Source organism: Hyaena hyaena, unplaced genomic scaffold, assembly GCF_003009895.1.
Source record: "Hyaena hyaena isolate Hyena2069 unplaced genomic scaffold, ASM300989v1 scaffold_538, whole genome shotgun sequence".
Taxonomy (NCBI): domain Eukaryota; kingdom Metazoa; phylum Chordata; class Mammalia; order Carnivora; family Hyaenidae; genus Hyaena; species Hyaena hyaena.
In genome coordinates, this window is record NW_024081172.1 from 1,108,949 (window position 1) to 1,131,731 (window position 22,783).

At 38.0% G+C, this 22,783-nt stretch overlaps 1 long non-coding RNA gene across 2 annotated transcripts; it reads right to left on the reverse strand.

Annotated features, from left to right (window-relative positions):
* Window positions 1-7,431: 7,431 nt before the first annotated feature.
* LOC120247680 lies at window positions 7,432-22,544 on the reverse strand. Of its 2 annotated transcripts, none has more exons than XR_005532384.1 (3): window positions 22,414-22,544; window positions 19,714-19,783; window positions 7,432-7,816 (listed from the first exon to the last, which is right to left on the reverse strand). It is a non-coding gene; the product is annotated as an uncharacterized LOC120247680 (long non-coding RNA). The 2 variants fall into 2 exon arrangements; XR_005532385.1 differs by lacking the exon at window positions 7,432-7,816 and adding an exon at window positions 10,928-10,983.
* Window positions 22,545-22,783: the final 239 nt, after the last annotated feature.

The following is a 22,783-nucleotide window of genomic DNA, read 5'->3' on the forward strand; positions in this document are numbered from 1 at the left end:
TTCCTATTCATCTCTGGTGTATAACTTTTATTCATATCTCACTTCAGACCCAGCGCCTAGATATTTAGAATAATTTTCTGCTTCATTTTTATGAAGGTGTTTGTTTCCCCTGTGTACCATCTGTGATTATTCTATTCTAAAAATCTCCCATCCATCAGTCTCACTGTCTGCATCTTCTGCCTGTCACTTCAGCAGCGTGTACTCAGTGACCCATCAGCATACTCCCTAGTTTATAGGAATGATAAGGATTTTCTTCTTACTATGAAGTCTCTGATGGTCTGGGGAGAGGTAAATCCATATACATTTCTTGACCAGAAGGGTAAGAGAAAATGTGAAATTAAAAAAAAAAAAAAATAAGGATTGGTGGGCCTTTGGCAAATACGGGGTATACATGATCTTTCTGAAAGTATTCAAATTATTTAAGAACATGATGCCAGCCCAACAGAATATTGCTGCTGAGTATTTTTCTTATCTGTTGATTTTTTTATTTTCTTAACATTTTTAACAATGGTGAGACAATACAGACCTCCCCTCCTTTAAAACACAAACACAGGGGAACCTGAGTGGCTTTGTCAGTTAAGCATCTGACTTTGGCTCAGGTCACAGTCTCACGGTCCATGAGTTTGAGCTCCGCATTGGGCTCTGTACTGATAGCTCGGAACCCAGAGCCTGCTTCAGATTCTGTGTCTCCCTCTCTGTTTGCCCTTCCCCCCACTCACACTCTGTTTCTTTCTCTCTCTCCAAAATAAATAAACATAAAAAAAATTTTTTTAAAACACAAGCACAAAGATTTATGGTCTGTTGCTTACTCCTGAGGATGATAAACAGAAGCACCTTAAAATGTTTTCTGATGAGCACATTGCTAACTAAAACAATAAAAATACTAATAACTGAAAACAAATTTTTGTCTCTAGATTGATCTATCAGAACCATATGGCACACTGAATTCCCAGTAACTCTTAGGGTTGTATTGCTCTTTTTAAATTATTATTATGAATTAATTGAGAGCTCTTGGCAAATTTTTGCTCTGTGTATTTACTAGGAGTCATTAGGCATGGTGTTTGTTTTCTATAGTGTTGACTCTCAATTCAACCCAGCACTAATCAAATCATTATCCCCAGATTCAGCCCCAATTCAGCAGGAATGCTCAATTTACCACCACAGAGAAGTTGCTGATCTCAGAAGAATGATGGGAAAGCACAACAGCTGCTTTAAACAAATCTTACAAACACAATTTAGCACAGATACAGAACAGGAAGAGAAAATAAAGACTGACTAATTGCCAGTGGTCCAGGGTGTGCCCTGAAGCCCTGAATCTGGAAATTATTAATTTCTATTTTTGCTCTCACCTCCCAAAGGTTCAGTGCGCACATTGATGTCTGGAGTAAAATCTACACAAGATGCATTTTCACCATGACATCTGGTTCTCTGGGAACTCCATTGCCTGCTTTCTTGCTGCCTTTAACCTTTTTGTCTGAAGTATGCTCTGGCAGCCAAAGACGTGTCTGAGTTACTTTGTGTTTTCAGGAATCCCACTTTCTCTTCACTCATAAAATCTGCAACCTGGCGTAGGGATGTTTGAAATCTGTTTCCTAAGTCCATACATTTTGGGGGAGGATAATGGAACTATTTGCTGCACATCCACCCACATTTCAGGCCTCATGCTACCCAGAGGCGGAGGTTTCCTTTTGTCAGTGGTCGTACTTAAAACTGCAAACCTTGTGGTGATCAGTGAAACCATGTCTTGCCTGACGAATGGGGTAGCTATTAGATCTCTGCTCTTTTGTGAAAAGTATATAAAATGAAGTGAATATAAAAAGGAAAACTCATACAATTTTTAAGAGCAAAAGTACTAAAGTTCGAAAAATAGCATTAGATTTATTACACTGTCGTTGGCATCAAGCCTAGATGCTTTGTTATATAAGAACATCTAAAAAAGCAATAATTTTGAGAAGAGTACAAAGAGCTTAAAATATGACTCCCTCAAGAATCTTCCTTTATGGAACCGGAACCAAATATGTTACATTATATGACTGAGATGAAGCAACAACCATGGCCTTCCTCCTCCAAATGGAGGTGACTTCTCAAAATGGCACGGCCTCATCACACCATTTTCCATGTTAAGGATCATGGGCTAAATCACAGCCACAATGATGAAAGTTTCCAAAAGAACATTTTATAAATCCTTGTGGCAACATTTTCTCTAATTCCAGGCTGTGGGAGGTTACTAATGGTTCAGTTATTTCTTTTTTTCATTCTCAAATGGTACATTCCATTTTTGTCAAACATAGAGTATTCAGGAAATGATCCTACAGCAATTTGAAGAAAGTGGCTAGGTCCATTAACTTCACATTAATATGTAAACATCAGGAACTCTGTACAAAGGCATATGTTCATAGAGAGAAGGTGATTCACATAACACCATGCAAATCCATTCTCCCAATAAAACATGATGAATGGGATGGATATGCAGATATTTGTGAGTGGGGCTTGTTATCACATATAGGTATTAAGTTAAAATCTACCTTTGGAAGGTTTGTATGTGAACCACCTATTCAAGGTAAACAACTGTATTTACTCTAAGAGAAAGGCTTTATATCTCTCAAAGCACTTGAGCAAATCAGGAAACAATACTCTTAAAATTTTTTAAATTTTGTTCCATATTTGATGGTAGGATTGGAAATCTTCAGATATCGATTTTACTCATTCATTTGTATGAAATTATGAGTACAGCATCAATTTAGGCTTAACTTCATTATAACTATCTACCACTTTCAGTTATCCCATTTGAACCTCATGTATAGGAAGAATCTTGAGGTCAAAAAATTTAAGTGCTACCGTTTAAGGTCATTGAGAGTAATAGATGGAAATAGGATTAAAACCTCAGTATCTGGGGGCGCCTGGGTGGCTTAGTCAGTTAAGCGTCCGACTTTCGCTTAGGTCATGATCTCGCGGTTCGTGGGTTCAGGCCCCGCGTCGGGCTCTGTGCTGACTGCCAGCTCAGAGCCTGGAGCCTGTTTCAGTCTGTGACTCCCTCTCTCTCTGACCCTCCCCTGCTCACGCTGTCTCTCTCTCTCTCCTAGAAATAAATAAAACATTTAAAAAACAAAAAAACAAAAAACCTCAGTATCTGACTCCAGAATCCACAGTCTAGCCCTTAGAACTGGGGTTTCAGTGACTCACAGAAATAAACAGGTGTATAGGTATTCATGTTTGAATTATAAGTTTTATAAAATAATGCTTGTCCTTATTGTATATAAATCACTATTATTTTAAAATGGTGTATATATTCAAGCTAGCTATGACTCATAGCTAGATTGATTTCACAACCAATGGATCACAACCCACAAATGGCTATTCCCATTTATTACACTTTGGAAAGCTGTCACAGGGTCCTTTATGGAAGGTTTGTCTCATGAAATCTCTATAGTGGCACAGGGTCCCATGCTCAGAGGAGCCCTTGATTTAATGCTCTGACGTCATTTTGAAATTCTTAATAATTTTATCTCTGAACATGTGTTTTGGAAGTGAAGTCAAACGGGACAATAGAATATGAACTTGAGCAGAGATACATGAACTCTGCATGTCTGCTCTTTCTTGCCACCCATTCACATCCAGCATTCCAAGTGCCCTATGAGCACAGAATTCTGGTGGTCACACAACCCCTCTGGGCATTCAGCAAGACTCAAAGTGAGTACAAGGTAAGTGTGCTATGCCTATGACTAAGTAGGGGTGTTCACAGCCTTGAGAAACCGTGCTCTCAATTTAAACCTGAATTTGCTTCAAATGGGAAACAAGGCAGTGACACAAATTCTGAAGTGGTCTAATCGTATCCTTTCTTACATATATTACTTCCCTGTATAAGCCAACCACTTAGGCTGAAAAGGACGATATAGAAAGAAAGGGAAAGATGTGGCAACCCAGAGTTCCTTTTCCTTTCAGTCCTTCCTTACTCATCAGTGAGACAAAGAGAGAGTGTTGGTAGAAAGTATGTGTGTCAAGAAATGGAATAAAACGGTTGATGTAGTTTTGTGCAGCATTCCAATGCTCTGGTAAGAATGAAATATATATGCATGTGTTAGTTATGAAATACAAATCATGTAAATTTGGTGATTCTGCATATGAGTTAAAGCCTATTATATTTACGTTTAAAGATCATTGCACCGAAGGTGACTGATAAATTCATGCAAATAATTTAAATTTTCTTAAAATGACAATAGCCAGGACAAGTCGAGACTAGGAGACCAGCAAAGAAAAATGTTTTTAGTGCCTTAAAAGACATGGTTTTCCAATATGGGCCTGGCATTTTCATTTTGCCCTGGGCACTGAAAAATTATGTTGCTGGTTACAGTGGGTTGGGTGGTGGTCCCCCAAATGGCATATTTATTCCTAATCTCTGGACCCTGTGAATATACCCTTCTGTGGCCAAAGGGTGAATATTATTTTGTATGGCAAGAGATGTGATGAAGTTAAGGATCTTGAGAGGAGGAGCTTGTGTGGGATTATCTAGGTGGGCCATAAATGCAATCATGTGTATCCTTAGAAGGCAGATACACAGAGAAGAGGAAGAAGCAGTATAACCTTAGGGGAAGAGGTTGGAATGATGTGGCCACAAGCCTCAGGCCATCAGAAGCCAAAGACAAATGGTGTAGAGTCTCCCCTAGAGCCTTGGCATGGAGCACAGCCTGGCAGGCACTATGGTTACAGACTTCTTGCCTCTAAAACTGTGAGAGAAAGAAGTTTTGTGGTTTTAAGCCACCCTGTTTATGGTAATTTATCACAGAGCCCTAGGAAACTAATACCCAGGCTGTTTCATTGAGTCCCTTTTCTCAAACAAGACATGTGGGCCTTGCTCTAGAGAAACTCGTCCATGACAGCGGCCCATGGAGAGCTCTGCCTTCTCCCAACGGAGTGTACTTCATCATCCCTAACCATGAGGATGGTAGCGTCTGATCTTTCACACACTAGTTTTGCTCCCTTCTCTTGGGTCTGGGCTTTTCATTTCCCCTTGGAAATGAAGAGCATATCTTAATGTCCATACCCTGTAGGCTGTCTTGAACAATGCTGGTTTCATAGAAAATTCTCAGTTGATTCCTGTTGATTGACTTGAAGTACTAATGAGGTTTTATTTTTTTTTTTCTATTTAACATTCAGAGAACTGATACCAGAGAACTAATCTCTCATCTTTATTTGAAACACAGAAACCTTTAGTATTGAATCTTAGGCAAATATACCCGAACAAAGCGATCCTTATACAGAAACCTAAAAGTGATTTAAATCCAAAAGGTTTAATAGCCTTTACTTTCATTACTGAAGAAGGCCAGTCCCAAGTTTCATGAGTACCAGAGGCTTTCCTTTTCTTCTTGTTTTCTAATGTTTATTTTTTTAATTTTGAGACAGAGTATGAGTGGGGGAGGGGCAGAGAGAGAGGGAGACAGAGAATCTGAAGTAATCTCCAGACCCTGAGCTGTCAGCAGAGCCCAATTTGGGGCTCAAATCCACAAACTATGAGATCATGACCTGAGCCCGAGTTGGATGCTTAACCAACTGAGCCATCCAGGTGCCCCTGGAGGTCTTCCTTCTATGTCAGATAGTGCTGCTCTGATTACACATGGTACAACTTAAGGCTAATAGGGGAGACATCTTGGGACAAGGATTTTCTATATTTTTTTGATTAAAACTTGGAATGGAGTGGTCTACATAGCAGATCCAGTACACAAGTCTTGTTTATAGGCTATATGAACCTTAATTTAAGCTTTATTTTAATTTGTGGGCTTTAATTTCTTTTAATTTTAGAAGATGGCCCATATTAAATTTAGTTCAGCAAATATTTACTATCTTCCCTAGAAGAAGCCCCTACTAGTAAGCTGTGGGATCTACAAAAGTGACTAAGACACAGTTCTTATCCTGAAGGGACAGACTCTCTAGTAAGGTCAAGCAATTCCATAAATAACTTCAACCTGGTAACTAAGTCTATTAAAATATGTGCACACACACACATACGCATACATACTCATGTATACACATACCCATGCATGCTGAAGACTTGCCAAAGAAGAGATTAATTAGTTCTGAGAGGCATGGCCGGGGGTGGGTTCACTAGAGACTGTGACATTTGGACCACCTCTCAAAGAATAGGAATTTTGTTTCCAGCCTGATAATTTTGAGAGAAGAATATTCTAGGAAGAGGCTCTGCAAAAGCCAGGAGAGTATAAGTACTGTGGTGGCTACAGGGCTCTGCTAGTATATCGATAGTGTTTCTGGAGGGGATGTGTGTGAGAAGATGTGGTAGGAGATATGACTTGAAAAGGTGTTCGAACTCAATCACTAGGAGACTCACACATCAGGCTAAGGTCACCCTATATCCTGTGGGATGTGAGAGACTTTGCAGGTTTTTGAGCAAAGGAAATATGTAACCCAACCTTGTGTCATGTTAATGAGGTGTAGATTGAAGAGATACAAGTTCAGTTGCAGACAGAGCTATTACAAAGGTCTAAGGAAGAGATTATAACAGCATGGATTTGGGAAGTAGCAAGAGAAATAGAACGGAAGAGAGAGAGTTGTTTAAGAGAGAACTAAAATGTAGAATTAACAGGATTTAGTGACTGATGGGATATGAGCAGAAAAAAGAGTTAAAAATGAGCCCGGTCAAAGTGGCCTGGTGCAGGGAGGATTAAATGAAGTATATAAGGAAACACAGGAGAAGCTGCAGTTCTGGAAGGAAACTCTCCGGAAGAATTATAGGTTTAAGATATGGGAGTTTTGAATCGCCAACAAATACTTTGAATTGGAGCTCAGGAGATATATAATTGAAAGTCATCGGTGTGAGACTGTGTTTAAAGCCACAGAGTGGATGAGTGCCCAGAAAGAAAGTACTGAGTGAGAGGAAAGAAAGGGAAGAAAGGAGTTCTGTGGCAGAACATTAACCCTGGCATCCCTGAACCAAAATAATCCTGAAATTCAGAGGGGAGAGAAAAGTGGTTGGTCTTTTTTTAAGGTCAGGTTTATTGAAGTACCAATTTATGAAGTAAAATTCACCCTTCTTGGTATATATAGTCCTGTGACTTTTGACAAATACGTACAGTAGTCTAATTACACCAGAAGCAAGATGTGGAGCATTTCTATTTCTACCCCCAAACTCCTGAATTCCCCTAGTAGTTAATCTCTCCCCACACCCATGCTCCTGGGCAATAACCAGTTTTCTAACCCTATATGTTTACTTTTCTGTCTAGATTCTGACAGATTCTGATCTGTCTAGATTCATATAGTCTATAGCCATTTGAGTTTGATTTCCTTTAAGTGTAACATACTTGAGATTCATCCAAATTATGATGAGTATCAATAGTCATTTTTTATTGATAAGCAGTATTCCATCATGTGGAATTCCATCTGTTTATCCATTAACCAGTCAAATGACCAGTCAAAAACTGGTCATTTCCAGTTTTTGTTTATTATGGAAAAAAGAGCCATTGTAAATGTTTGGATGCAGATTTTTGTGGAAAACATAAATTTTCATTTCTCTTGGGTAAACAGTAAAGAGTGGGATTACTGGGTAGTATGGCAGGTGTATATTTAACTTTACAAGAAACTGTCAAACGGGTTCCAAATTGGCTATACTATTTTGCCTTCCCATCTGCAGTGAGTGAGAATTCTACTCCTCTGCCTTCTTGCCGGTGCTTGGTATTGTTGTTGCTGTCCGTTAGGTGTGGGTCTCATCTCAGTGCAGTCAAGCTTTTGTGCATGTTGGAACATGTGCACTCAGGTAGGAAAGGTGTCCCTAACTCCATCAGGTTCTCAAGGGTCCATAAACCTGAACCTGAAGGTAAAACATCATTGAATTGCAAACTTGGAGAATAATGAGGAGTCAGGAAAGCACGCAGGGAAGATTGGAGAAGAGTTTTAGAATGTAGGGCTTGCAACGCCAAGGAGAGAAGAAAGCTTAAAAGGTGAACAAAGGAAAGGACGCTGTCATCAGCAAGGGAAAGTTCCTGATGATCTTGGAGAAGCCAGTTCAGTGGAGTGGGAGGGAGGAGAAGTGAAACATAGGAGTGTGCTGGTTTGAAGAACAAATGAAAAGTAAGGTAATAGACGCAGCATATACAGATCATTCCTCTATCATAATAAAGAAAATTCCAAATCAATTCCTGTTGCTAGAAAAATCACTTATAGGAGCCCTCGGGGAGGGAATTTTGATAACAGTGAACAATGTTACTGGTATCAACACTGCCTATTTTTTAAGACATGTGGTTCTTTAAAGTGCATTGGATTTTACGGGCATTTAATTCAAGTTTCCCTGAGAAGCAAATTCACTTTACCACAGATGCCACTGACTTGGCTGGAAAGAACTTTTGGGCACATAGAGTGTTGCTGTGGCCGTAAGAGCTTTCCCCAACTACATGTCCGAGGGTTTTACAACATGCAATAAGTGTGCTGTCAGGAAATTTTACAAGTCAGCTGACGCGTGCCACGGCGCCACAGTCATCCTACTTTCCCGGACTGCGAGCTGCTGTGTACGACCTCAGCTAAGCTCCCTGGGCATCTGCCCCCAGCACAGAAAAGATGAGCACACTGAAATAAGAAGGAAATCAGCATGTGGTCAGTTAGGATTCACCACTCCACTTTGTCTCTGATTACGAGAAAAGTTGTGGAAGGAGAGGAGACAGGGCTTTACTGAAATTCAAACACATGCATTTAGAGAAGTTTTCTTTGTCATGCGGGAAAACTTAACTGTAAAATTGAACTATTCCTGTGTCTTTTCTGTGTCTTCTTTGAACACATCAGAAAAACGAGGAAGCAGAAAAAACATTAAGTTGCACTATCTCCTACCATTTCTCCTCAGCCTGCCTGTCTCTCTCACACACATGCACACACACACACACACACCTTGCCTCCATAGCTTGAGGCACGCTACCTCAATTTCCCATCCTTCAGTGCTGTTGCTTGGCAGATAGATGGTTTTGAAGCTGTGAGTAGCTTGTCTCTCTTAGCTTGTCTTTTAGGGGGCTAGAATGAAGATAGCACAATAAAGCCATTAGAAGACTGGAAATCTTATCTAATGTCAGCCTCCTCCCCTTGTCTGAGATGCTAGATTCACAATTGCACTTGAAACTTTTACAAGTGAATGCTATTCCATAGAATAGACCATAGAATGGATGGCTACCGCAACTGTGGTTCTGTGAAAAGTACAAGGATGTGGAATAAAAGAGATGAGTTTGAGACATGGTTGAGTCACACACTAGCCACGTGACTGTGACCGGGCTACTAATTCCTTTTCTGTCTCAGGATTTCCATCAATAAGATGGAAATAAATAACTCCTAATTTATAATTTATCTTTTATTGGGCGTCCAAATAATGCTGTGAAAGCTCATACAAACTCTAGAGGGTTTGATAGTTACCAAGCATTGCTATTATCACTCTCTACAAACTGGAGATCATTGCGTCCACACGGTGTGCTAGGAAACTTGATGGAGTCTGACGGTCTTGATTTCCCTCTGCCTTTCCTCCCTGGGAGTTGCCATCAGAGCGAGGGAGTCTGTCTCCCTCTCCTCTCTGCTGTGCCTTCCTTCTGTCTTCTGGAAACACACTAACTCATCCTGAAAGCTATACTTCCTACGGTAGTGAGTTTACCATATATTCTGAGCTCCATAGCTCTCTCTCTTCTTTCCTTCACTTTCATATTATGAGAAAGGATAGTGTTTTCAAAGTAACCTCTTCCCTACACCAACAACTACTCCTTTCCCCATAGCATTGACTACTGTCAATTGGTGGGATACCCAGAAAATTTAGTGAAGCGCTGGTCCAAGTGAACCACCCCCCAGACTATGAGGTGAACTGTGCATCTAACTGGTATCTTTGAGGGCAGATAGTTATTTTCCTAAAATGGATTGTCTTTGCCTGACACCATTACTCCACAAACATTCCCAGGCTCTGCTCAACCATTTTCTGATCATGTTCTGTCTAGATTTACTTGATATCAAATAAGGCATAAAAAAAAGCTTATGCAAATGAAAGTTCTTATCATCTCAGAGTATTAGACAAAGCACTGTGTAGTCAGACTAGAAAACTTGTCAAGGTGTGTGATAGATAAGTTAGCTTATGAGAATTCTACCAGGACCTAAGATAATGTCAATGTGAATCATGTTTTTTTTCTGGCAGAATTGTGGCTACAAACTGCCCTTTGCCTGTCAGAATATATCCCACTCCTACTAATGTGAATGGTACGCTTGGGCCAAGGACAGACGTGGCCCTTTAGGATTTCAAAACTGGGTGAAGACTTTGAAATACTGGTTGAGCAGCTTGTCAGTATGTTGTCATCACATGACTGAGTTGGAGACTATCTGGTCTCTTTTTACTTCCAAGTACCCTTGAGGAATGATGCTTTTTTTGTTTGTATTCTCCGATCTGTAAGAGGTCAAAAAATAATGTAAAAAATGGAAAGTAGACAGGATGACTATATACAGAGAAATTGTGTTATCTTTGCCTTTTATGAGACAAAACTGGGTAAGTTCTCGTTCTTTTAAACCCTGAATTGATAAGTCTTATTTCTGTGTACAGAGTCTAGTAGATAAAACACATTGGTAAATATTACTTGAATGGGGACATCTGGGTGGCTCAGTCGGTTGAGTGTCTGACTTCGGCTCAGGTCATGATCTCACAGTTTGTGAGTTGGAGCCCTGCGTCAGGCTCTGTGCTGACAGCCAGCTCATAGCCTGGAGGCTGCTTCAGATTCTGTGTCTCCCTCTCCCTCTGACCCTCCCCTGCTCATGCTGTTTATCTCTCTCTCTCTCCCTCAGAAATAAATAAAACATTAAAAAAAATATTACTTGAGTGAAATGACATACGATATTGGCTTTTATAAGTGCCGGGAAGGTCTGTTCTGTGATACTCACTTGTAAACTTGGCCTTCTCCCCAGCTCTCTATTTATAAAACGATTCTTGTGCCATTCCAAATCCCAACTGGAGGGGAAAGAATGAATAGGCCCCTAAAAGAAGGTCCAGAGAGATGTGGATTCTTAACTTCTCTCAAATGTTTTACAATTATCTTTTCCCATTTTATCTGCTTATAAAATCTCCAGATTGCTCTGGGATTAGATTATTATGAGGTCAGCCTGTAGCCCTGGCAGAGAGCAGGCCCTCTAAGGGACCTCTTAGAGATGTGCTGTTGCAGTTCTTTTTACAGCAGACAAAAGGACCCAGAGAGGTGAGTGAGTTGGCCTTTCTTTGGTTATGGAGGTTCTGAAGACTTTTATTTTGGATAGTCAGTTACTATTTAACTAAAGGGGTGCTTTACTGTATTTTTATTCATACTCACTCCCCAGGAGGAAGGTGCCAGGATTTTCAGCTCCACAGCTAAACTATTCTGTGACAACCCCATCCACTAGTCAAGCTTTCTTTAAAGGCTATTTGCCAGCACAGTGGTCATCATAGGAGTTTGCTTGTGGGTGCTCTGCTGATCTGCATCCCTCCCACACGAAAGGGCAAATCCTCTCTGGCATTGCCAGAAAACAACAGGTTATTAATCAGATAAAAAATGAATAAATGTCATTATGGAAACTACTTCCTTAGGTGGGAAGGAAGCAAACTTAGGAGCAAACTATCTTCAGGTAGAGAATTCAGATCAGAAAAATACTATGTATCAGCAATGAAGATAAATACCATGGGCCATGCATTTTCATCCGTGCTTGACTTTATGGGATTAGCTTTATTGGATGAACTCAGAGGAACTTCTCAAAGCTCAGCTGAATTTTATTTTATAGTCAGCAGGGAGTACATAACATGGAAAATTAGTTTCTGAGAAGGGATGCTTCATGAATAAACATAGACACAGAGCTATGAAATGGTTAATACCCATGCTAACTACAATCCAGGACCCTCATTTATGATATGATTCATGAATGCCAAATAGAAGGAAAAAGTTCACTTTTAAAACCATTAGCCCAATGATAAGATCTTTGAGAATCTCATCCAAAGCACCATTCCCTGACTATTGAGAGTTTCTTAATGTTTGTGGGAGATAACCTCTTGACTTTCTTTTTCTGCAATAAGCCTTGTCTGGTGAACCTGGAGTTCGGCGGAAAAAGATAACACCTTCCCTCCTGTGGACTTTGACAAATGACAAGTTCTGAGTCTACCGGAACCACTTTATTCTTATCTAGAGGAATCTAAGAGTCAGCATGTTCTTTTTAGTTAAATCACTCACTTTCTAATTTTTGCTTAACCTTTGACCATAGCATTTTGTTATGTGGCTACAGCTTGAGCAAAGATTGTGGTATTATTAATGAGGTTAAATTTAATAATGATCTGAACCTCATGCAGGTTTGTGAAATTCAAAGGTGATGAGTATATCAGCTATCTTGTGATCCAGGGGCAGGGAAGGCAGTTTTCACATATGAAGCTAATATCCCACAGCTATGTTAGCAGCACATTTAACACAATAGGTAACCAGGGTGGTGGTATGTGACCAAACATGGGCCTTGCAGTTGCACTGACCACTGTTGAGATCCCAATACTGCCTCTTTCTGGTTGTGTTTTCTTTTTGACAAGTTATTCAGTTTTGTTAAATTCCATTTTCTCATTTATTAAAATGGAGCCACAATTCCTATGTCAGAGCTGTTGTATCTGTAAGATAATATATGAAAAAAAAACCTACACATAGCACTTGATAGTTAAGTACTCAGTACATGCTGATTTTCCAACCTCTTGAGACCAAAGGGGCTTGAATTATCAGAAGGTCATAATTATTGTATAATTTCAACTATCCACTGATGCTGGAATATAAACCACAAGAGCAGCAGGTGAATAAAGCTTACATACCCATAGCTTCAAAATGGATTAATTATTTATGTTAGCATAACTATGAAAACCTACAATGCCTTGGAAACAAAAGTTTCACACCACCTTAGAGGGGGACTCTTTGTGGAAGCACATCTTTCCACTGCTGAGAGAGTCAGCCCTTCTTAGCCATTCTTTTCTCTCTCCAAGTAGCTTGGGAAGTTAGCCTCATTATCTCCTCTAGTACAACAGGCCTATAATCAACAAAAGAAATTTCCCTGCTATATCAATTCATGAGCCCTTTCTTTCCTACTGAAGTGGCATTCATTTATGACATGAGGATTAAAGAGGAAAAGACACATAGAGAAAGTAGTGGTATTATCATTAGTCATGATAAAGATGGCTAATGTTTATTAAGCTATATGTCAACTATTTCGCAAACATCTCTTTTAATAGCCACAACATCCCTATGAAGAGAGTAATATTATCAATTTCATTTACAGTTTGAAGAAACTAAGGTGCCTGACCTGTCCAAGGCCATCTCTCTAGGAGTGCAGAGGTAGGAATTCAAACACAGGTCATCTGAATACAGAACCATGTTCTATAAACCATTTCACTGTTGGGAGCAGTGAATTAACAAAAGGGAGAGGTAAGTGGGAGCTCATTCATTATGTTAGCCTAGTGGGCTATTCCGCAGCCATGATGTCTCCAGGGGGACATTATGATACCCCATGAGGTTCCCAGGGGATCCTTATTGTTCTTTAAGGAAAGTGAAGATGGTATCATAACTACATCTTCTGTTGCACAAGTTAAGAGTAGAGTTTGGGAAGGTATTACTTGTGAATATCAATTTATCCTGGTAAGACTGAAAGGTACTTGGGAATCACCAGTAACTGGCTCACGACTTAATAAATAATAGTTGAATTTCTAACAACTGAAGAAATGGTATGTGTGGAATCTCTAGTGCTTTCCTGATTAGGTGTGGGATCTGCCTTACTCTGAATCTATAATTTTTTCCATTTTATGTAAATACACACCATCTAATTTAAAAATGGGCAGAGAATATATTGTGCTCATAGAATGGAAGAATTAATACTGTTAAAATGTACATACTACTCAAAGCAACCTATAGATTCAATGCAATCCCTATCAAAATACAACAGCACTTTTCATAGACCTAGAACAAATGATCCTAAACTTTGAATGGAACGACAAAGTATAGAACAACCAAATCAATCTTAAGAAAGCAGAAAAAGCTGGAGGTATCACATTCCCTGAGTTCAAACTATACCACAAAGGTACTGTAATCAAAACAGTATGGTACTGGCACAAAACACAGACACATAGATCAATGGAACAGAACCAAGAATCTAGAAATGCTGATACAGCCAATTAATGTTCAACAAGGGAGGCAAGAGCATACAATAAGGAAAAAACAATTCTTCAATAAATGGAGTTGGGAAAACTGGAGAATGAAACTGGACCACTTTCTTAAATACAAATATGAACTCAAAATGGATTGAAGACTTCAATGGAAGACTGGAAACCATAAAAATACTAGAAGAAAACATAAGCAGTAAGATCTTGAACACTGGACAATATTTTTTGGATCTGCCTCCTCAGGCAATGGCAACAAAGGCAAAAATGAATAAATGGGACCACATCAAATGAAAAAGTTTTTTTTCATGGCAAAGGAAACCATCAGTGAAACTAGAAGAAAACCTACTGAATAGGAGAAGATATTTGCAAAGGATAGAATTGATAGGGCAAAATATATAAAGAACTCACACAGCCTAATACACAAAAATCAAGTTTAAAAACAGGCAAAGGACCCGAGTAGACATTTCTCTAAAGAAGACATACAGATGGTCAACAGACAAATGAAAAGATGTTCAACATCATTAATCATCAGGGAAATACAAGTCAAAACCACAATAGAATATCACTTCATATCTGTTAGAATGATTATTATCAAAAGTCAAGAGGTAACAAGTTTGACAAGGATGTGGAGAAAAGGGAAACCTCATCACTGTTAGTGAGAATACAAAATGGTGTAGCCACTGCAGAAAACCGTATGGAGATTCCTCAAAAAATTAAAAATAGAATTAGCAAATCATCCAGCAATTTAACCTCTGAGTATTTATCCAAAGAAAATGAAAACACTAACTCAAAAAGATACCTGCATTATTTATAATAGCCACAATATGGAAACAACCTAAGTGTCCATCAATAAATGAATGCATAAAGAAAATGTGTACACACACACACACACACACACACAATGGAGTATTATTCAGCTATAAAAATAAAGGAAATCTTGTCATTTGCAGCAACATGGATGGATCTTGAGGATATTATGGTAAATGAAATAAGTTGGACAGAAAAAGACAAATACGGAATGATCTCATATGTGGAAACTTAAAAAAATTGAGCTCATACATAGAACAGATTGGTAGTTGCTAGTGGTGGGGGTAGGTAAGGGATGAGCAAAATGGAAGGGGGTCAAAAGGTACCAACTTCCAGTTGTGAAATAAATAAGTCATGCATGGATCTAGAGGGTATAATGCGAATTAAAATACGTCAGTCAGAGAAAGACAAATACCACATAATTTCACTCATATGTGGAATTTAAGAAACAAAAGAAAGAAAAAAGAGATGAACAACAACAAAAACACTCCAGACTTTTAAATACAGAGAACAAACTGGTGGTTCTCAGAGTAAGATAGGTAGCAGGACAGGTGAAATAGATAAAGGGGATTAAAAGTATGCCTACCATGATGAGCACTGAGAAAATATAGAATTGCTGAATCATTATATTATAAAACTGAAACTAATATAACACTGTATGTTAACTGTACTACAGTAAATAAATATAAGTTACAGGGATGTAATGTACAACATGGGTAATGATCATTAATAATACTATATTGTATATTTGAAAATTGCTAAAAAAGTAGATCTTAAAATGGTACTAGGAGTCCTTACCTTTTTGTGCCATGGACCCATTTAACAGTCTGGTGGAAGCCTTTGGAAACTTTTCTCAGAATAATATATTTAAAAATTTTTTTAGATGTTTTTATTTATTTTTGAGAGTGAGTGTGAGCAGGGGACAGGCAGAGAGAGGGGGACAGAAAATCCAAAGCAGGTTCTGCACGGACAGCAGCAAGCCTGATGCGGGGCTTGAACTCACAAACCACCAGATCATGACCCAAAGTGAAGTCAGACACACAACCAACTGAGCCACCTGGGAGCCCCACAGAATAATATAAAATACATAAAAGATAGAATGCTATAAAGCAAACTAATAAAAATTCAGTTATCCAAGTATTTTAAAAATCAAACTTATAATTAGTAATAAATGCATTAAATAATAAGACCTAAAGTTAGGTTTAATAGCAACAGGAAATTTTAAGTTTGTGATAAGTATAAATGTTATTTTGAGACAGCCGATACAATCGAGTAAAATTTGAAAATATCTGAATCCCAATGGTGACAAAAATGTGCTGGTAATGCTATCAAAGTTTACTGCTCATGTCTATATTTGAAAGAAATGTGAAGTTCCAGTTAAAGTTTAGTAACAATTTTTCTTTGAATTTTTTTTATTCAAGTTCAAAGACCCTCCTTAATTCCAGGCTCATAACTTGGCCCCAGGTAAAACCTTGGATTGATGTCAGATAGGGCTTCATGCAGTGTGGCTCATAATGAGAACTCTATAAATTACTCATTATGCAAAGATATCCTCTTAGGAATTGAAATGATGTCATTCCAGTAGAGTGAGCCACATGAAATTGCAAATTTTGTAGGTAAAAAAAAAATCAAATTTGGGCAATTCATATGATTCAATCTAATTTAGAAACCATATAAAGTAACTTGTGAAACTATTTTAATTCTTTAGTCTATGAGGCATTTTTTTTCTAAGAGTACATATTAGCTTAATATTTTTTTAAAAGTATAAACTATTTGGAATGCATGTTTGCCTGTTTCTTTGGGTTCTTTCCAGTATTTGTTGACAAAGACAAATGGACAACATTTTGGTTACTTGGAGATTTATGATGCTTCTTAACATACATCTTTATCTTCTTAATTAGAGAACATTCGTTTTGTCTGTGATTTACTCATTCCTAATGATTCATTTAGATCTGAAAAATCTCTATGCTGCCAAAACGTTTAGCCTTATTAATCTAGAGGAAGCCCATGACCTGGCTGAATTTAGTTTTGACATATTATTTGGAAAGATACTTTAAGGTTTTTCAATCACCCACAAATCAGTATCTAGTATAGTCACAGAAGGAAGCTACCCTGGGCAGCACTACACTGTTTCCGGATTGAAAGAATGGAGGCAAGGGGAAATTTCAGTTAATACAAATTCAAGCTCTTACAACAGTGTTCCCATTGCCTGTAGCCCCAATTAGATGGTAAAATCTGAGAGTAGATATTCTCTTTCTCTTGTGCATTATAATATCTTCACTGCCTACCCCCTGTGCCTGGCACAGAGTAGACATTCAATGAATGTTTGTTGAATGAAAGGATGAAGAGATGACGAAATAAAGAAGTACTAGCCCCACTAAGTGCTCTTTTCACCTCTGGCTGATAAAAGAACAATCAGTATGTTGTGTTTCTGCTTTGGTTTGCCATTAACATTCAAATGTTAACTTTACGCTTTCAGAAATATTGTCAATTCTCAAATGGGAGAGGAAACCTTAGCGCTGTGAGCATATTAAAAAACGTTGCTCTGAAAGATTAACACTTTTTCATACAATGCACAATAAAGCATATAAACAAGACTGTGGGGTTTGACTTGAGAAAAATATACCACATTTGAAGCATTACCAAGCTCTTTAGAAGCATCTGTGTCCATTCAAATTACTGATCATATTATTAAAAATTTGGTAATTTATTATGGAAAATATGTTTGCAAGAATATTATGGAAGATATACTGATAGGAAAATACTAAAAACACATGGCACATAGTAGGCACTCATGATTAATCTGATAAAAATACCACTTTGTTGTTCTGGGTTTTGTGGTTTAAAATTTGTGACAAAATAAGCATCTTCACATGTTTATTAATCATTTCTTTTGCTCTGAGCTATTTCCTTTGCCCTTCTTATCGAAATTGGGTTTTTCATACTTTTGTAATTGATCTACGAGAGCTCAATCTTTCATCCTAAAAATTGACAATATTTTCCCTAGTTTAACAATTTCTTTTGGCACTGAGTAGGGGTGTGTTTGCCATGTCAAGGATGAATATTATTCTATGTTTTAAGAGGCCTTTTCATGGGGCGCCTGAGTGGCTCAGTCTGTTAAGCACCTGACTCTTGATTTTGGCTCAGGTCATGATCTCGCAGTTCATGAGTTCGGGCTCCACATTGGGTTCCGTGCCTGACAGCGCGGAGCCTACTTGTGATTCTCTCTCTCTCTCCGCCCCTCCCCTGCTCACTTTCTAACTCTGTCTCTAAATAAATATTTAAAAAATTTTTAAAAAGTCTTTTCAGCACATTGTAAAAATATTTACAGTTTTAATTCTTTTAGAATTTAAATTTTTTTACATTCACATTTATCTAACTTGGGGATAAGAAATTATGTAGAGATCTAGCTTTACTATTTTCCAAATGGCTATCTAGGCATCCCCAATTTACAATCACTGTAAACCCGTTTTTTCCCTCCACTCTCTGGAAAACCCAGCTTTATTGAAGTCACCCTGTCATAAACTTGTGATTATTTCTGAGTTCTTTCCATTGAACTTTCTATTGTTGCAAACCACAATTACAGTTGGTTAATCCACACTTGTTATTTTCTTTCCCAGAATTTTCTTTGCTATTCTTGCATGTTTATTTTTCAGACAAACTTTACAGTCATTTTGCAAATTCCCGTGAACTTGTGACTTTGATTAGAGTTTTATGAGCACTTAACCCAGTGTCTGATACACAGTGTGAGCTGTAATAGTAGTTTTAATAAAATTATGATTATTACATCAAATATAATGATGCATATGAAGAGGATTAACATCTTTACAATACTGAGTTTTCTTATCCAAGGGAAAATTTGGATAATTTCTATTTATTTAAACATAAAAATATATACCTCAGTCGCCGAATTGTTTTTCTAGTCTGCTCACTACTTACTCTAGTTCTCTCTCACAACAATTATTTTACATCTTCCTCTGTTTCCTTAAATCTCCTTTCCCAGTGTCTATACTTTTGTAGAGAAAAGTCAGTATGACCTGGCTGCCTACAGCTCCTTCATCTTCCTCCAAATTAGCAAGCCTGCCTCCATTTACATTCCTTTCCCCCTTCTTCCCCCCCCAGTTACAAAAGATCTTCATGTTCCTAAATCCAGTGGTCATTTCTATGCGTCATCTGACTTGACTTCTTAGCAGATGATTTAACATAGTTCACTATTTATTCCTTAAATACTCTTTAACTTATGCTTCCCAAAGATCACTCTTGGGTTCTAACTCCTCTCTGACTGCTCCTTCTAAGTCTCCTTGACATTTAAATGTTCAAGTTCTTCAGGAATTTCATCTGAGCCTCTTCTTTCTCTTCCCTCTCTCCCTTAATGACTGCAGCTACCCCCTTGACTTTAAATATCATCTAGATGCCAAAGACTTAGAGCTTTTATCTCTGGCCCATATCTCCATTTCTGTGTTCCAGCTGGAGACACCTACTTGCCTCCTTGAAATCTCCACCTGGGATTCTTGCTGGCATCTTATCTTAGATTTAAGAATGAACCAAACCAACCCCTACCCCACTTCAGAACTGTACTTCCTCTAATCTTCCCCACCTGAGAACATGGCTTCTTCATTCACTCCATTGCCTATGCCAAAATCTGGGTATAATCTATGCCATCAATAGCTCACATTCAAATCATTACCAAATCTGTCCATTCACTGATTCCCATCTTCACCACCCCACCCAATTCCAAGAACTGCATCACTAACCTGGACTCTATGACAGCTTCCTTTTTTCTGCATAGCTCCAGGTATCTTCTCCAACCAGACTGTTCTCTACCTGTAAGTCGAAGTAATAGTTTAAAAATATAAAGCTGAATAATTACTGCCTTGCTTAAAGCATTTTAGTGGATCCTCTTTCTCCTAATAAAGTTACTATAATTCCAAGGTCCAGTATGACTTGTTTCCCAAAACTCTTTCTTTAGCATGGTCTTCTGTCAACCTTCCTTATGATTCTTTGCTGAAACCCCACTCTCTGAAATGTGACAATCTTCTATTTTTCTCCTCTTTTTTGTTTGACCAATTTCTACTCATTCTTAGGCTTCACTTTAAATGTTACATCTTCAGGAAGGCCTTCCTTGACCTTTCAGTACAGACTAGATTCCAATACTGTATGCACTTACAGCGCCTTATACTTATCCTCTATGGAACAGTAGTTATCATATAGTTATTTTTCTTATGATCTATGTCTATTATTATATTGTATTCTACATGATGTCAGGGACTACCAATTTTTAAAACCTTTTTATTTTAAGATAATAGTAGAGTCACATGCAGTCATAAGACATGGTACAGAGCGTCCTTAATTTCCTCTAATGGCAACAACTTGAATAACCAGAGTACAAGATCACACTAGGAAACTGACATCACTAGAATCTTCCAGCCTGATTCAGAGATAACCAGTTTTACATGTGCTAATGTGTGTGTGTGTGTGTGTGTGTGTGTGTTGTTCCTTACAATTTTATCACATGGAGATTTGTGTGACCACCATAGCAGTCAAGATACAGAACAGTTCAGTTAAAAGGATACCTCTTTATAGCCACACTCCCATCCCTCCCTATGACTTCTTAATTTGCAACAGGTCTAGGAGTTAAGATAGAGCTTGGTATATAGTGGATATTAAAAGAATGTCTGTTAAATGAATAAAATTCATAAATTACATAATGTATTAAAGGTGAAATTCATTAAAAGAACAATTAACCACAACCCAAAAGGATTTATCCTAGTAATTCATGGAAGGAAAATCTATCAAAATAATATCCTATTACAATATTTTAAAAAAGAAGAGTTCATAGACAAAAAACTATTAAAATTTTGTATCACTGTCAAGATAAGCAGAACTATCCTTTTTTTTTTTCTTTTTGGAGAGAGAGTGCAAGTAGGGAAGAAGGACAGAAGAAGAAAGAGAATCTTAAGCAGGCTCCACACTCAGCATGGAGCCCAATACAGGGCTTGATCCTACAACCCTGGCATCATGACCTGAGCCAAAAAAGAGACACTCAACAGACCAAGCCACCCACGTGCCCCTAGAACTATTCTTAATATGACAAAGGAACCAGCTCTAAAAGGAAAGCAAGTAATACCATGGTAAACATGTTAGCCCCTCTGAACAGGAATGTCTTCTGACACTATCACTATTCCTTGTTATTTTAGAATCTGGTCCATGCAATAAGATGTGAAAAAGAAATAAGAAAAAAGTTGGTATGAAGAAATGGTCAATGTCCTCCACATAAAGACCACCAGGAACATAGGAACACACTTGTCTTTAAACAATTTGGTCTTATCACTCCTTGCAGGGAGGGAGAAGGTTTGCTGGCAAAGGAAACGAATGGTGAACATGGAGTGTCTCATTTACAAGGTATTAAAAAGGACTTAAATAATTTGGCTCCTGTCAAGTGACTTTGGGGTGGGTTTAAGGAAGCAGAGCTTAACAGTAGACAGGATGTGGTCATGAAATGGGGCTAACTATGTGAGTGGCTACCTTAATAAATCTTCTCTAGAGGTATAGGAGACTGGGCCAAGGGTAGAGCTGTAACTGGTAAAAATCAACAATCACATATATTAGTCAAAATAGGAATATATTTGGTATTTTGTGGCTTGGACATTGTTCATGTTTTGTCTGTGCTCAGACAGGATTACAGAGTGGTCTTGTTTTTGTCTGGATTCATGATAATCACAGTGTGGCCTTGTCTGATGCTAATTTTCTATGAAATCGTGTATATTTAATGGAAGAACACCAAGGCCTGACTTGTAGTACCAGACCAGCTCCTGGAGGTCAGGGATTGCTTTTTTGTTTCTCAAGGCAGTTATCTTTATTTGCAAACCATATTAATATCTGTACATAACCCCTGGAATAAGAAATTAACTTGTTAAAAGAGTACGTTATTCATTATAAAAGACAAAGGTGAGCTATCCATTATCATCTATATCAGCAATAGGTCATTTTAAAATGACTTCTTTCAGGACAAATATCATATGTTTGCATGTATAGGAGGATTAGGAGGAACTTAACGGAGGACCATGGGGGAGAAGAATGGGGGAAATGGTGGGTGAAAGGGAGAGAGGCAAACCATGAGAGACTCTTGAATGCTGACAAAAACTGAGGACTGATGGATGTGGGGGGGAGGAGGGATGGGCATGGAGGAGGGCACTTGCGGGGATGAGCACTGAGTGTTATGTGGAAACTGATTTGACAATAAACTATTTGAAAAAAAATAAAAAATAAAAAAAATAAAATGACTTCTTTCATAATAGAAAACAGATATATGAACTAAGATTAGACTTAGTAAGATATGTTAAGGAATTTAGTTAGAAAAAATGAAAAAATTTGTACTCTCATGAAGATGAGTCATTTAGAAATGTTCTTAATAAATATGGTACACTTCTTTTTGTATATTTTATAACACTCACCTACTTCAGGTATCTACTTTCCTGTGTATCAGAACGCCTCATTATGAAGGTAAGGCTGTAATACCAAATGTTCTTTCCTAAGTGGATTTGAATGCCTGGTCTCCCAAATGAAAGGAACAGGAAAAAGCTGGTGAGACACTATAAATCTTTGTGAGTAAGTATTTTCTAAGAAATCAATTCTAAGGTTAACTTAATAAAAAAAAAAAGAATGTACCTTCTAACCATCTATAGCTGATCAATAGGGACTGGCCTGGGTTATAAAAGAAGCAATACACTATCTTATCAAATCATAGTATTTTAGTGATGGGGCAAGATTTTTATTAATCAAAATATGAAATAAAAGGAGTTAAAGTGAGAAATGACCCCAAAA